The sequence below is a fragment of the Gopherus evgoodei genome, chromosome 8, assembly GCF_007399415.2.
Source record: "Gopherus evgoodei ecotype Sinaloan lineage chromosome 8, rGopEvg1_v1.p, whole genome shotgun sequence".
NCBI lineage: Eukaryota > Metazoa > Chordata > Testudines > Testudinidae > Gopherus > Gopherus evgoodei.
This window is the reverse complement of record NC_044329.1, coordinates 45,411,040-45,423,570: the sequence shown is the minus strand read 5'-3', so window position 1 is coordinate 45,423,570 and position 12,531 is coordinate 45,411,040.

The following is a 12,531-nucleotide window of genomic DNA, read 5'->3' as shown; positions in this document are numbered from 1 at the left end:
GCCGAATCCAGAGCTCCTAGTGCATAGTGCAGCACCTTGACTACAAGCACATGTATGTGTCCAATTATGTGAGCAGTGTAGGATTTATGATGTCCTTAATTATCACTGCCTTGCTCTCAAGTGTTTGGCTGTTGGAAAGGAAGTGACAGGCAACACTTGTTGTCACTTAGCAACTTGAACTGGATTGTGACATGAACTACTGATTGTCCATAGTCAACAAAGCAACTGATCTAAAAGTTGTGCTTTACACTGTGCCTTGAAGGTCAGTTAACCTGAGCTCTAAGGGTGACTGCAAGTGGCAGCATGTCTCATAGCTGGGGACTTTCAACTGGAAACCGCCTGACTCCGAGTGCATAGCTTGGGCCTGTAAGCACACAATGAACTGGTGATCTCAGCTGGCTTCGAGGGCATAGGAGAAAAGACCACGTAGAGCTTTAGAGATTAGAACTCGCCCTTGAGCCAGGGCTGTTCATGGAGCAGAGGCAGGGTGTGCTCACACAGACCCATTCTACTAGGCAAGTGGGTTGCGACCTCATGCACCAAGCTGAAGCTTCTGAGTGGTCTATGAGGATGGCCCAAGTAGCTTGTATTACATCAGGTCAAGCTGTAGGTGACAGGCATGGATAACTCTTGGCAAAATCCAAATGAGCCAGGAAATGCTGTAAACTCCTAGTTGTTAGCAGATGAACTGCAGCATGTGTCACATGGGAATCCCAGAGTCCGTGGTTCTAAAGCAACCCAAGACTGTGAACATCTGTGGCAGGGGTGGGCATACTTTATAACAGATGGAGCTGTCACGGTGACAGCAGCTGCTGTGAGTTACTCTAGTTGCTTCCCTCACCAACCTCAGAGTTTTCCACACACAAAGTCAGTCAGTTTGCTTTCATTCAGATCCTGATCTCACTGGGTGTGGGGAGGATGATGGGAACTATGCCACCTGTCCCTGATGAGAAGGAGGCATACGGCTGAATGTCCTCAGCGAACCACTGGCAGTCCAGTCCCAACATCTTTAAACACACTGAACCGGAGGGAAGGATCCTCACCGCCATCTGATCTTGCTTGTGAGTCACTTCGGGGGGGATGTGCGGCCACCCAACAGAGCCCTCTGAGAGTTCTCACAGGGGAAGGAATTGAACCAAGGAATCACTTGACCAGACCTTCCCCCTCCTTCTAGCTCCCACAGACAGGTCAGCAACATCTTATGGCCTGCTGGGTCAAGGGGACTTGTGAAGTCAACATGCACACCCTGTCCTATGTTCCTCCCCCCCCATGCAGAAGGCATCCCTGGTCCCTCTCCTTCTGACCAGCCACTGTCCAATCTCTCTCTCTTCATTCCTGCACTGGAGTGTGCCCTTTAGCCCCAGCTCTTTCCTGCATCCCCTCCAGTCAGACGTCTATCCAAACATCTCTCACATCACTCATTCAAACTCTGCTCTGCTAAATGGGCTTTGCTCTCACTCGCTCTGTGTTTCTGGCCCTTTCTGTGGCCCCCATGTCAACCTCTGGCAACTTCTTGGCCCGGGTGGTGTTTGGATTTGTTGCCCTTGAGGCTGCCTGTCTGGAGCAATTTTGGGGCTGCATGCCCATCCTTTTCCTGCTGCTTCTCCACCAGTCTGTCAGCACACTGGGAGCCTGCATTTTTCCAGCCCAGCTCCCTTGTCTGGCTTTGATCCTTCTCTAACAGGCCCTGCTCCTCACTGTCTCATCTGATCCTCCTATTCAACCTAATCAGTCCTGCCTTGATGTTTCCACCATGGTATGGGAGTGACCATTGCACCAGTATCCATTTCCTATCCCTTATGGAATGAGCAGTGGCCCGGGGTGTCGGAAAACTCATTCTCCAAGTCCTCATCACTGTCGTCCCCGCAGTCAAGCATTCTCTCTTGCATTTCTGACTCATGGTTCAGCATGGATAGCACGAGAATGCGTGAACTATTTACAGCATTCGCGATCAAGGATAAGAGCACTCCTGGATCCATGCTTGCTGCAAAATGGCGTTTTCTCACTGCAGCCAGTAAAAATCGCGCGAAGTGACTGTGTTCCGCTGACAGGAAGGGAGGGGGTGAGGCTGTACCCAGAACCACCCACGATGGGGATTTCGGCCCCATCATGCACTGGGGTAGTAACCCATAATTCCAAAGGCCAGGGACCCGTGCAGGAACTGTGGGATAGGTACCCAGAGTGCAACGCTCAGGGAAAAGATGGATGCCAGGGAACATGGACGCTCAACATCGATGTAAGTAGTCCTAGTGTGGACGCGCAAAATCGATTTTATAAAGCCTGCTTTATAAAATCGATTTTAATAACATCGATTTTACCCTGTAGTGTGGACGTGGGCCACTTAGCTCATCCTATAGCAGGAAGTCTGATACCAGATAAAGGCCCGATCTTGTAGCTGTTGATGACCCAAGCAGGCCCACTGAAGAGAGCTGGATTACCTTGGAGAGTCAGGGATGGTCCCATCCAGGAGTAGGGCCATGTTAAGGAGCACTGACAATAGACTTAGGACCTGAAGACTCTGGATCCTATGACATGATATCACTAGTGTAACATCATCAGGCACAGTCTGGAAGATACAAGGAGCAGGCCCCACCTGAAACCACAAGTGGGAGGGGAAGAGCTGCTGCTCCCCCAAATCCTGAGGAGACTGGACTGCTTGGCCCATCTCAGGTCTCCTCACGCCCACGCCAACCAACTGGATGGAGCCTCCAAACCCCACCCCAGCTGGGCTAGTTACATGAGGAGACTTGGCTGGACAAAGCAGCACAGCTGGGAAAGCTCTGCATGACCACTGGAGCCAGCAGGGATGTGTGTGACCTGGTAATCACTGCCACGGCTACTATCACTTCACCTCAGGTGACGAGACATCCCCCTCCTCCCCAGGTGCCGCTGCTGCTGTTCCTATGTGGACAGCCAGGATAGGGGCATCTCTGGTCTTGTCAGCCTCCCTCCTGTTCACAGCAAAGGTGGGCAACCCTTGCAGCAGCAGTGCCTTGGGGAGGGTCCTGCTGCCCCCAGCACCTGGAGCACAGGGTACTGTGGGGTGTTTCATTAGCAATAAGTGATGCTACAGGAGGGCAGAGTTATAGGGAAAAGATCTTTATTACGCATGCAGAGAGGCCTGTGGTCCATGCTCAGGCTGTAGGATTTGAAAGCTGGCTGCCTGACCCAGCTTGCATTGTTTTGAGCACCCTGGCATCCAACAGAGATAGGTCCTCTCTGAAACATGGCCCTATGTCCCCAATCCCACTCATCACACTCCATAGGGAACATGGGACTGGCCATACTCCTCAGATCAATAGTCCAGCACTGCCAGTATCCTGCCATTGCTAGTAGCTGTCACCAGATGCTTCAGAGGAAAGTGCAAGAAACCCCGCAGTGGACAATTATGGGCTAACCAACCAATTGGGACGGTCCTTCCAACCCCCTACTCCCTTGTCTGTCAGGTAGAAGCTGGTTTATGGCCTGAACAGGTGGGTTTGCAGTCTTGCTAAAATAGCTTTATCATCACTTTCTGTTTCCCATTGCCTGAAACATTAGCTGCCCATTTATCTTTATTAAGACATTTCCCTGAGTTTTTCCTTAGGGGGTGATTTGGTTTTACAGTTTACTTAATTCTGTGGTTTCCGTGCACAGATTAGAATAGGATTAGCAAAGTGTAAATCTCTGTGATTGACATAAATAGTCGCCTGTGTCTGCTCTTAGTACTACCCTGTTCCACATCCCAGGGCACTGGTGTTCTGTCTTGTAATCAGAAGAATTGCCTGTCTCATTGACAGCCTTTCCATCAGATCGCACTTCCCCTGCTCCTTTTTCTAGGCTGTTTTGTAACTTTCTTGTCAAATTAAAATCATGTGTCAAACTGTAAATGGGGTTGTTGGTTTTTTTAATAGAACTTTGTCTGAACCTGTGGCTAAGAGGAAAGGAATTCTGCAGAATCTGCAGCTGTCTGAGTATTTGGAGAATCTTGGAGCTCTGCTGTCTCTTGACCAGAGTCACTCTGTAGGGTCTCTTTCAATGGAAACCTTGGGAGAAGGGCTTTTATCCAGGGAAATGGTGTTCTCCTCCTATGGTGTTTCCTTCTGCTCTTGGCTCTCCATCCATGCTGATTTTGCACCATCCCAGGAAAATGCATGGCTCTGTCGATAGCCCCGAATTGCAGCAGTGATACTAGCCTGGTTAAGAGGGAGATTAGAAAAATCTGTATCCTGTAAATGAGCCCCTGCTCTTTGTCCTCAGGCTCTGCTTCAAAATGCTGAGCCTGAGTGTAAACAGATGCAGTTCCACTACCTCACACCCTTATAGCTTACCAAAACCTACCAGCCTCCTTTGAGGGCTCCTAACCTAGGGGCAAGGAAAAGGCACCTCTCTCCTTTGTAACTCTACTCTGAGAGGTTAGAGGAGCAGAGATGGGGAAAACATTTCAGGGTTAGAGGGGGCAGAAGACCTTCCAATTCCTCCAGCCCTCAGGGGAGCATGAAGGGGGAATTATTAGTGAAGTGCTGCAACATGCTTGGATAAGAGGTGCTATAGAGAGGCCAAGTATATTATTATTATTCTTGCTCCACAATCCCACTGCAGGATGGGATGAGTCCAGAGGGGAGTGTTTGAAGCCTCCGCCCTCTCTGGTTTTTGCATCACCTCCTTAACAACATTCCTTAAACAAAAACAAACAGCACAGCCTGTATTTTCAAAGGGCTGCATGGAACTGAGCCACCTGCTGCTAGTGCCGCTAAGAGTGTTTGGACTTGATGCTCCTATATCCAGCCCCACCCTCTAATTTGGATCAAGGGCTGCTCAGACAGCTGAGGCAGTTTATGCTGCTAATCACTACGTTATCTAAACCAATGTCTCTAGACAAGATAAGGCTGCAGGTTGCTGAGGCTGTTATTTCCCTAGCAGATGCATGAACCTTGGTTTGGGAGCATTGTCCGGCAGGATATCTATTCCTGATGGTATTAGCTGAGAGAGACTCTAAAGCCATAGGAAACCAGAGGTGTCTCACAGGCCTGAGTTGTCTGGAAAAATTCTCCAATGGCAGCAAAACACACAAGCTATGTGCTACTCAGACCCACAGAAAGAAGAGATCTAGCAGATTCCTCTGCCCTGTCTCTGCTCCATTAACCCTGTTCCCCCATCTGCCTCTCCCCACTAGCTCCCTGCTCCTTGGGAGTGCCTGCATACTGCAGAGCAGGGAGTGGGGAGGTGGTAAAGAGCTCTCCCCTCCTTTCCCAGCCTCATGTTCCCACCTCAACCTGCCAAGAGAATTAGGCAGCCACTCTCCCTGTGGCAGGGAAGGGTCCCACACAGTTTTGCTCATTCTTGTAAGGTTCCACATTCCCAATGTCACACTAGAAGGCCTGAGGTCTGGGCAGGCAGAAGAAACCAAAGCACCCTGCAAAGGAGCAAGGATCCACATATTGGTGAATTAGCCAGCAGAGGGCAGTGCTGAGGTGGTTCAGGGTGGGCTCTCTGTGAGCCAGGCAGAACCAGCCAAGCTGCAGGATTGTTGCTCAGCTGCAGGGTCCCTGCTCTTGGAATAAAAACTACATTGGGTGACAAACATCACTCTAATCCTTTTCTGAAGCTTACTTATTTGGATCATTAATACCATGTGGCAGTGAGTTCCACTGGCTAACTTTGTACTCAGTGTATAGTTTTATTTTCCTTTTGTCCCATTTTATTTGTTGCCTTTTAGTTTAACTGAGAACAGGCCAAATTCACTCCTGGTCTAATGTCCCCAGCTTCAGTATCTGGCATTCACAGAGTCCTGTGGGCTTAAGTTGTAGTGGCAGGGAATTTTAGAGTAAATAGTGTAAAAAGCTGCGCAAATAAGGACTGGTCAGATGATGGGACAAAGCAACAAGGGAACCAGGTACCTTCATCAGTGGAGACAGATGGAGTAAGACACCAGCTATCTATTGGGAAGGATTTGGGGCTTTGTAAATCAATCCTGCCCCATTCAAGGGCAGTGTTCAGTGTAAAAGTCCTAGTTGCCCCAAAGATATCTGTAATCTGCTATATCCTACTGTTTCGTTACTGTAGTTCATTGACATCAGAGAGTGTGAGTAAAGAAACTCAGCCAATGAGAAATGGCCAGTATGTTACAGAAATGAAACCTGCCATTTCCCCTAGCATCTTCCTCAGATTATTCTGGTTCTCTCCCTTGCTCATGGTCTTGATCACAATTTAAAAGACTCATGTCCTTCCCTTGGCAGGCTGAGATCTACTGAGGGGCTGTGTATAATTTAGAACAATGAAGTAAGAATTGTCACGTTGTAAACTGCATAACTGGACATGGCTCACTGGAACTTGCTAGGCCATGCTCCTCTGAAATCATTCTCAAATGTTTGTGGAGTTCTTTCTGCTCCTAGGGAAACCCCTAAATCCTAGCAGACAAATCAGCCAAGTCCTCTTGAATGGCAGCTGGCTGGGCTGATTTCCAATGAACTACCTATGGAGTCTATGTAGCTGTAGTATAAAAGTTGCACAGTCCTCCATTTGTTGGACTAAAGGGAGCATGAAAACCATCAAAACCCTCCCAGAACATAGCGTGTTTATGAACTTGCTGTCTGTAAAAAGAAAGACTTGTGCCTCTCAGGAATGGTTGGTTTTATGGTGGTTGAGACATTTGTTCCTAGGACTTGCTGACCACCTGGATTAATTACAGCAGCTGTAGGAGATGGTGGGCTTGATTCAAACCACTGCTTTAGTCCAGTTTGATGCTGGTGTAGTGGCACTGAAATCAGGGGGGGTTACACTAGTGTGAAATTGGAGTGATGCAGGGGTGAGTCAATCCATGTCTCTTATGCACAGAGTCCTGCCTGGTTAATAAAGTGGGCACTCCTGAAGCACTAATGACTAGCGGGCTACTGCGAAACAAATTGAAACCAGGCTTGTGTCTGACACTGTTATAAACTGCGTCTGAAGGATTTTCACTTCAGGATACAGCTGCCGTCACACCACCTGTACTTACTGGTTCTGCTGAGCTTGCTTCCTCCTCCCAGGCCACTGGAGGAGACTGGAGAATGGTCCTCTGCAAGGCAGCCCCCTCAATCAATCCCCAGCCCATCTCTCACTGCTCTTCTCCCTGAGCCAATTGCTCCACCAGTGTAACTCCAGCACCTTTGCTCTTCAGCCGGTGCTCCCTGATACTTAAGTATATGTGAAGAATAGTGCCTAATGCTTCTCAGAGACATGTCATACTCTAATCACATAAATGCCCTGAGTTCATTTGAAGCCCTTCAAGTGAGCACCATGCTTCTAGGTCAGTTCTGGATCAATCTTGGAGAGATGAGAGTTTTCTCTTTGGAAAAGTTTTGAGAGAACTCTGTGTCCCCTTGAGCCTGCTCTAAAAGCCAGTTGGAACTGTAATCAAATCAGACATGGTCTTATGCCAAATTCATTCCACCCACTCCCATGATAAGCTGAGTTCACACCTATCCTGTGTAAATACCATACTCCCTCTGCTGGTCTGACTCTGCCTACATCAACTGCCTACCAATCAGGGACATGCATCTCTGGCATCTATCCCCCTGTGCAGAGACTACAGTGATCCTATACTGGTCTGGCAGCTGTGCCATTATCTCCACTTCAAATCCACTGAAGCTTTAAGTCTACTAAACTTTCATACAGCCTTAAATCTTGGACTACACTATATGCCCTGTAGCTGATCAATTTAAGCTCAAATCAATATGAACCAGTTGTAACCTGATGTAAGCACAGCTACACAGGAAGTTGCACCAGTTTCACTAAAATGACTTAAGCTGTTTTAGTTAAACTGATGCTACTTGTGTGTTTAGACAAGGCCTTGTTCTGGCAGGGCCAATAAGTGCCAAAGTACTGGTGGATTCATGGAGCCTGCCAGGAAGCAGAAGATTTCTGGCAAGATTTCCAGCCCAGTTTTGCATCCAGTCTAGCAGTCTGAACAGAGCAGAGCTACACTGTGGCTAAGCATAAGGGCATTACTCCAGTTTTGAACCAATGTAACATCACTAAAATCATTGATGTTGGACCAACATAGCCATGGAGTCGCAGCAGTGAATGAGGCCCTAAATCAAGAGAACCTCACCCTTACCATGGTCCTAGTCCCTCAGTGAGAAGCATGAGATCAGATCCCATCTGTGCAGATTTCGGATAAGCTGATGCCTGAATATCTCCCCTGACCTATTAAAGCTAGTCACCTGCCTCACTGGAGAGGGGCCCAAACCAAATCCTGAAACTGAACGGCCCACACTGGGGAAAAGTTTTAATCTGGATCCAGACAAACTTTATAGTATGGATACATCTCCACCAGGATCAAATCTGGCCCCAAAGTCACATCCACTGGATGCTGGTTTGGCAGCCTGTGCAAAATGTTTATAAGCTGATGTGCAGCCCTCCTCCAGCACCAAGAATCCATGTCAAAACAAAAAGCACCATAACAGCTGACACTTGCTGGGCCTTTGAGCAGAGCCCTCCCTCCGGGGCTGGGTGAGGTACACAATGGCTAGTACAAGGAAAACAGCTGCCTGTGCCATGCTTGTTCTGGAGCTAAATAAGAGAACTCCAGCCCCCAGGGCTGTCAGTTTGGCACTAAATCCATCATAGCTGGTTGAAAAGAGAGAACAGTTACAGAGAACAGACATAGCTGTGTGGGGCTGACTGAACAGCATGCTCTCTGCTAACCTCTAAGACTCGATAGGTCACTATCGAAGGAGCCCCAGGAATCAGTCTTACCCCACTTGTCAGTCTTACCACTGGTTGGACATACAACTGCTCTCTGGTGGAGTTTCCTGAGCTGTTGAGCTGTAAAGCTCCCAAGAGAGACACTAAATGCACTGGCCATGTGGTGGGACCAAATGTGATACTCTCTGTCACTCTGTGCTGGCCTGGGACTCTGGAGCACCCACCCCCAGCTGTGGCCATGGTGTGTATTGAGGGGAGAGGGCTTGGGGAGCGGATAGGTCCAGTCTCAGCATTAAAAGCAGTCTCACAATGGGAGTCAGTCCCATTACAGGCCGTGCTGCTGGCCTTCTATGAGAGTGTTGCCAGCACAAAGTGCCTGAGGCCAAGCAACAGCAGTTCATTGCCCGGTGTACTTCGCGCTAATAAACACACCAGGGTGGAGAAGCAAACAAAGTTTATTTGAGATCTCAAAGCAGTGCAAGGAGACTGATGCCTCAAATCCAGCACACCTAAAACAGGCAGTTTCTTCTTTTTATACCCGAGTTGTTTACTGCAAAACCTGCTGACTAGCTCATCCTCCGTTCCCGCTCCCTCCTCCTTCCAGCTGCAGCATCTTTTCTCACTCAGTCTTTTGTCTTTCCCCTTCCTTCTCCCCTCTCCGCTGCTGAGACATGTATTCTGCATCTAACAGTGGCCTTGAGTTCACTTTAGCCTAGCTTCAGTGTATTACAGCAGAGAACTGGCTGTTACAACAGAAAACTAACTGCTAACACTACATTTTGCAGCTATTAGTACATTAGGTTACACTAGGTTACACAAAGTGTTTAACATGGAGGAACAATGGTTCATTGAGGCCTGAGCAGGAGGGCTTCATCGGCACTCGTGATCTTCCACCCTCCCGAGTTACCTAGGGTTATGCCTAGTGACACCAACAAGAGCAATCCCTGGCCGATGGTTGGATTTCAAAGCACACCCTGGAGCTTGAGGTCTGACCTAGGATTCTATGGGGACTTTGGTAGAAGCCCATCAACTTGTTTTTTCATGAAGGTGGCTATCAGTGAGGCATGGCAGTAGCCTGGGGGGGAGGGAGCACCCCTTTCAACCTCTCCCCCCCACTCCATCAGACCCCATCCTATTTTGACTCACCTCTAAAGTTTATTTCATGATCTAAAGTGAAAATCTTGCAGCACACACGCTTTACCAAAGGCTCCTGCTCCCAGCCAGTGGGACAGGAGTGCATACTTTACATAAGAGAGAATTAGTCCTACTGAGTTCAGTGACTGTTGCCAAGACCTGGTGCTTCAGGACTTTCATTCATTAAATCTCTTCCCCCAAGTGCCAAGGACAGCAGTCCAGCTTCCTGCCTGCTGCAAGGGGTGAGATGCAGTGCTGCTGGCTAGGAGGACATAACTCAGTCATTCCTAATCTAGACTCTGCAGGAAAGCTGCCATCCTCTAAGGACCAGATGTCACCCACAGCCCCTTTCCTGGGGTTTGGTGGTTATAAATCAGCACAGAGCTTTGGCTTTTACCCTGGTTTGAGGAGGACAACAAGAGAACTGTGCTATAACATACAGTTTTATGTGCCTCTGATGGGGTCTGTCTAGCTGAGGAAGAAAAGCTGAGATTAGATTAGGGTTATTAGCTAATCCTAATTTAACTATGAATTTAACTTGAGCCTTGAACAGGCTTTTTACCTTCATCTAGCTAGTTGAGGTAAACCCTAGGAAGAGAACCAACCTGAGATATCGAGGGGCCCTGATTTAATGGAAGTGCTGAGCAGCTGTAGCTCCTGTCAATTTCACCTGGAATTATGGGTGCTCACTACCCACAGACAGTCCCTCACTGGCTGCAGCTGGCACCTGATGTCATTTCTGACATATTTGGCTTTGGTGCTCTGTACAGGAGGAGGATAATTTAATGCAAAACAGGCCTTTGGCTATTCCTCTTAGTTCCTTCCTAGCCAGACAGAAAGGATTTCCCCCAGGAATCCATCTGGGACTCCTCAGAGGGGTTTATTCCAAAAGAAAAGCAACTCCCCATAGCAAATAATAGTAATAATCAAGAAAACATGATCAAATGTTCCCAATAAGCACATGTGGTCCCCACCACACCCCTAAGAATGCACGGCCCAGGGGTGTGGGGCCTGCTTCCTATCTTGGCACAAACTGCTCCAGGACCAGGATGATCCTGAGCAGAACCAAGCCTGGTGCTTCCTTTGGCCTTTTAAAATATGCTTTCTTGTCAGACTCAGTGCTCTGGGTGTGCCAGATGACCCTGGCACCCAAGGAAGTGGGACTGTATATCAAGTGGAAGGATGGCTGTGTGGTTAAGGCACTGGGTGTGGCTCAGGAGCTCTTTTCATTCAATGGTTCAAGAATGCAGGAGTAAGCCAGGACTACAGCATAACCTCAGCCAAGTCATTGCATCTACTCTGAGCCCCACATCCCCCCAGGTGTAACTTGGGGATAGTAATCCTCCCTCCTCTCATTTCTCTGTTTAGATTGTAACTTCTTCAGGGCAGGGATTGGCTTTCACTCCTGGTCTATGCATCCAGTTCTGTAGAAAACAGTTCTCCCAGGAAAACTATCAAGATTTCTAAAATGTTCCCTTTCTGCATTGGGGTGAAACAGAGACCTTCCAGAGAGAGAAACCGCCAATAGCCCCATGCACATGGTGCTCCCTAGGGATGTGGGAGACCCAGGGCCGCCCAGAGAATTCTGGGAGGTCCACCGGAGCTGTGGGACTGGCAAGTGGCAGGGGACCCCCCGTGCGGCAAAATGTCTAGAGCCGGCCCTGTTTGGCGGCGGGGGGGCCTTTCTGTTCTGGGACCCGCCGCTGAAGTGCCCCGAAGACCCGCGGCGGGGGCCCCCCGCCGGTGAATTACCGCCGAAGCGGGACCCGCCGCCGAAGAGCAGCCCGCTTTTAGGCGGTAATTCGGTGGCGGGGGCCCCCTGCCGCGGAACACTCGCGGCGGGTCCCTGAACGGAAGGGCCCTCTGCCGCCAAATTACCGCCGAAGACCGGGCTGCACTTGGGCGGCAAGTCCTGCTTCGGCAGTAATACTATGGCGGGGGGTCCTTCCGCTCCGAAGCGGAAGGACTCCCCCGCCAGCAAAGACCGGGAGTGGAAGAAGCTCTGGGGCCCCTGAGCAAGTGAAGGACCCCGCTCCAGGGGCCCCGAAAAACTCTCGTGGGGGCCCCTGCGGAGCTCGGGGCCTGGGGCAAATTGCCCCTCTTGTCCCCCCCCTGGGCGGCCCTGGGGAGACCAGGTTCAAATCCCTGTTCTGAATCAGGGACTTGAACCTGGGTTCTCCTTCCCCAGCGTGGTGGCTAGTCTCTCTAGCTTTGGTTTTGACCAGAAATTCCATCTGGGACCTGACAAACCTTTCTGAGAACAGAAATAATCAAAGCTGACACCGTTCCACGGCAGGTTCTGGCATCACCAGTCAGTGTTTTCTGACAACAAATGTTTTGTTGAACAATTCCTGACTACCCCTAAGCCTGATCTCAGCTGGAGCCCACACCTGCTGCCCCACAGGGTGAGGGCAGTGGGTGATTAGCTCCCACTGTGGCCGCAATGCCCCCGTCTCTGCTCCACCAGTGCAGCTCTAGAGCCCCTGGTGAAGAATCTGGGCCAGTCTGGGGGCCTGACACCAAATGTGCTGCTGCTTGGCTCCCAAGGGCCAAATGTCCAGAAGGACTCATGGAGCAGCAGGCTGGGGGCAGGAATGGGGGGAGCCCCTGACTTTAGGAAAGAGCGTGGGACAAAAAGCAATAGGACACTAGGGGCAGGAGAGGAGATGCACCTTGATTCCCCCCATCCCCCTCTGTCCACCAGCGCCTCCACTCCAACCCCCAGCCCCG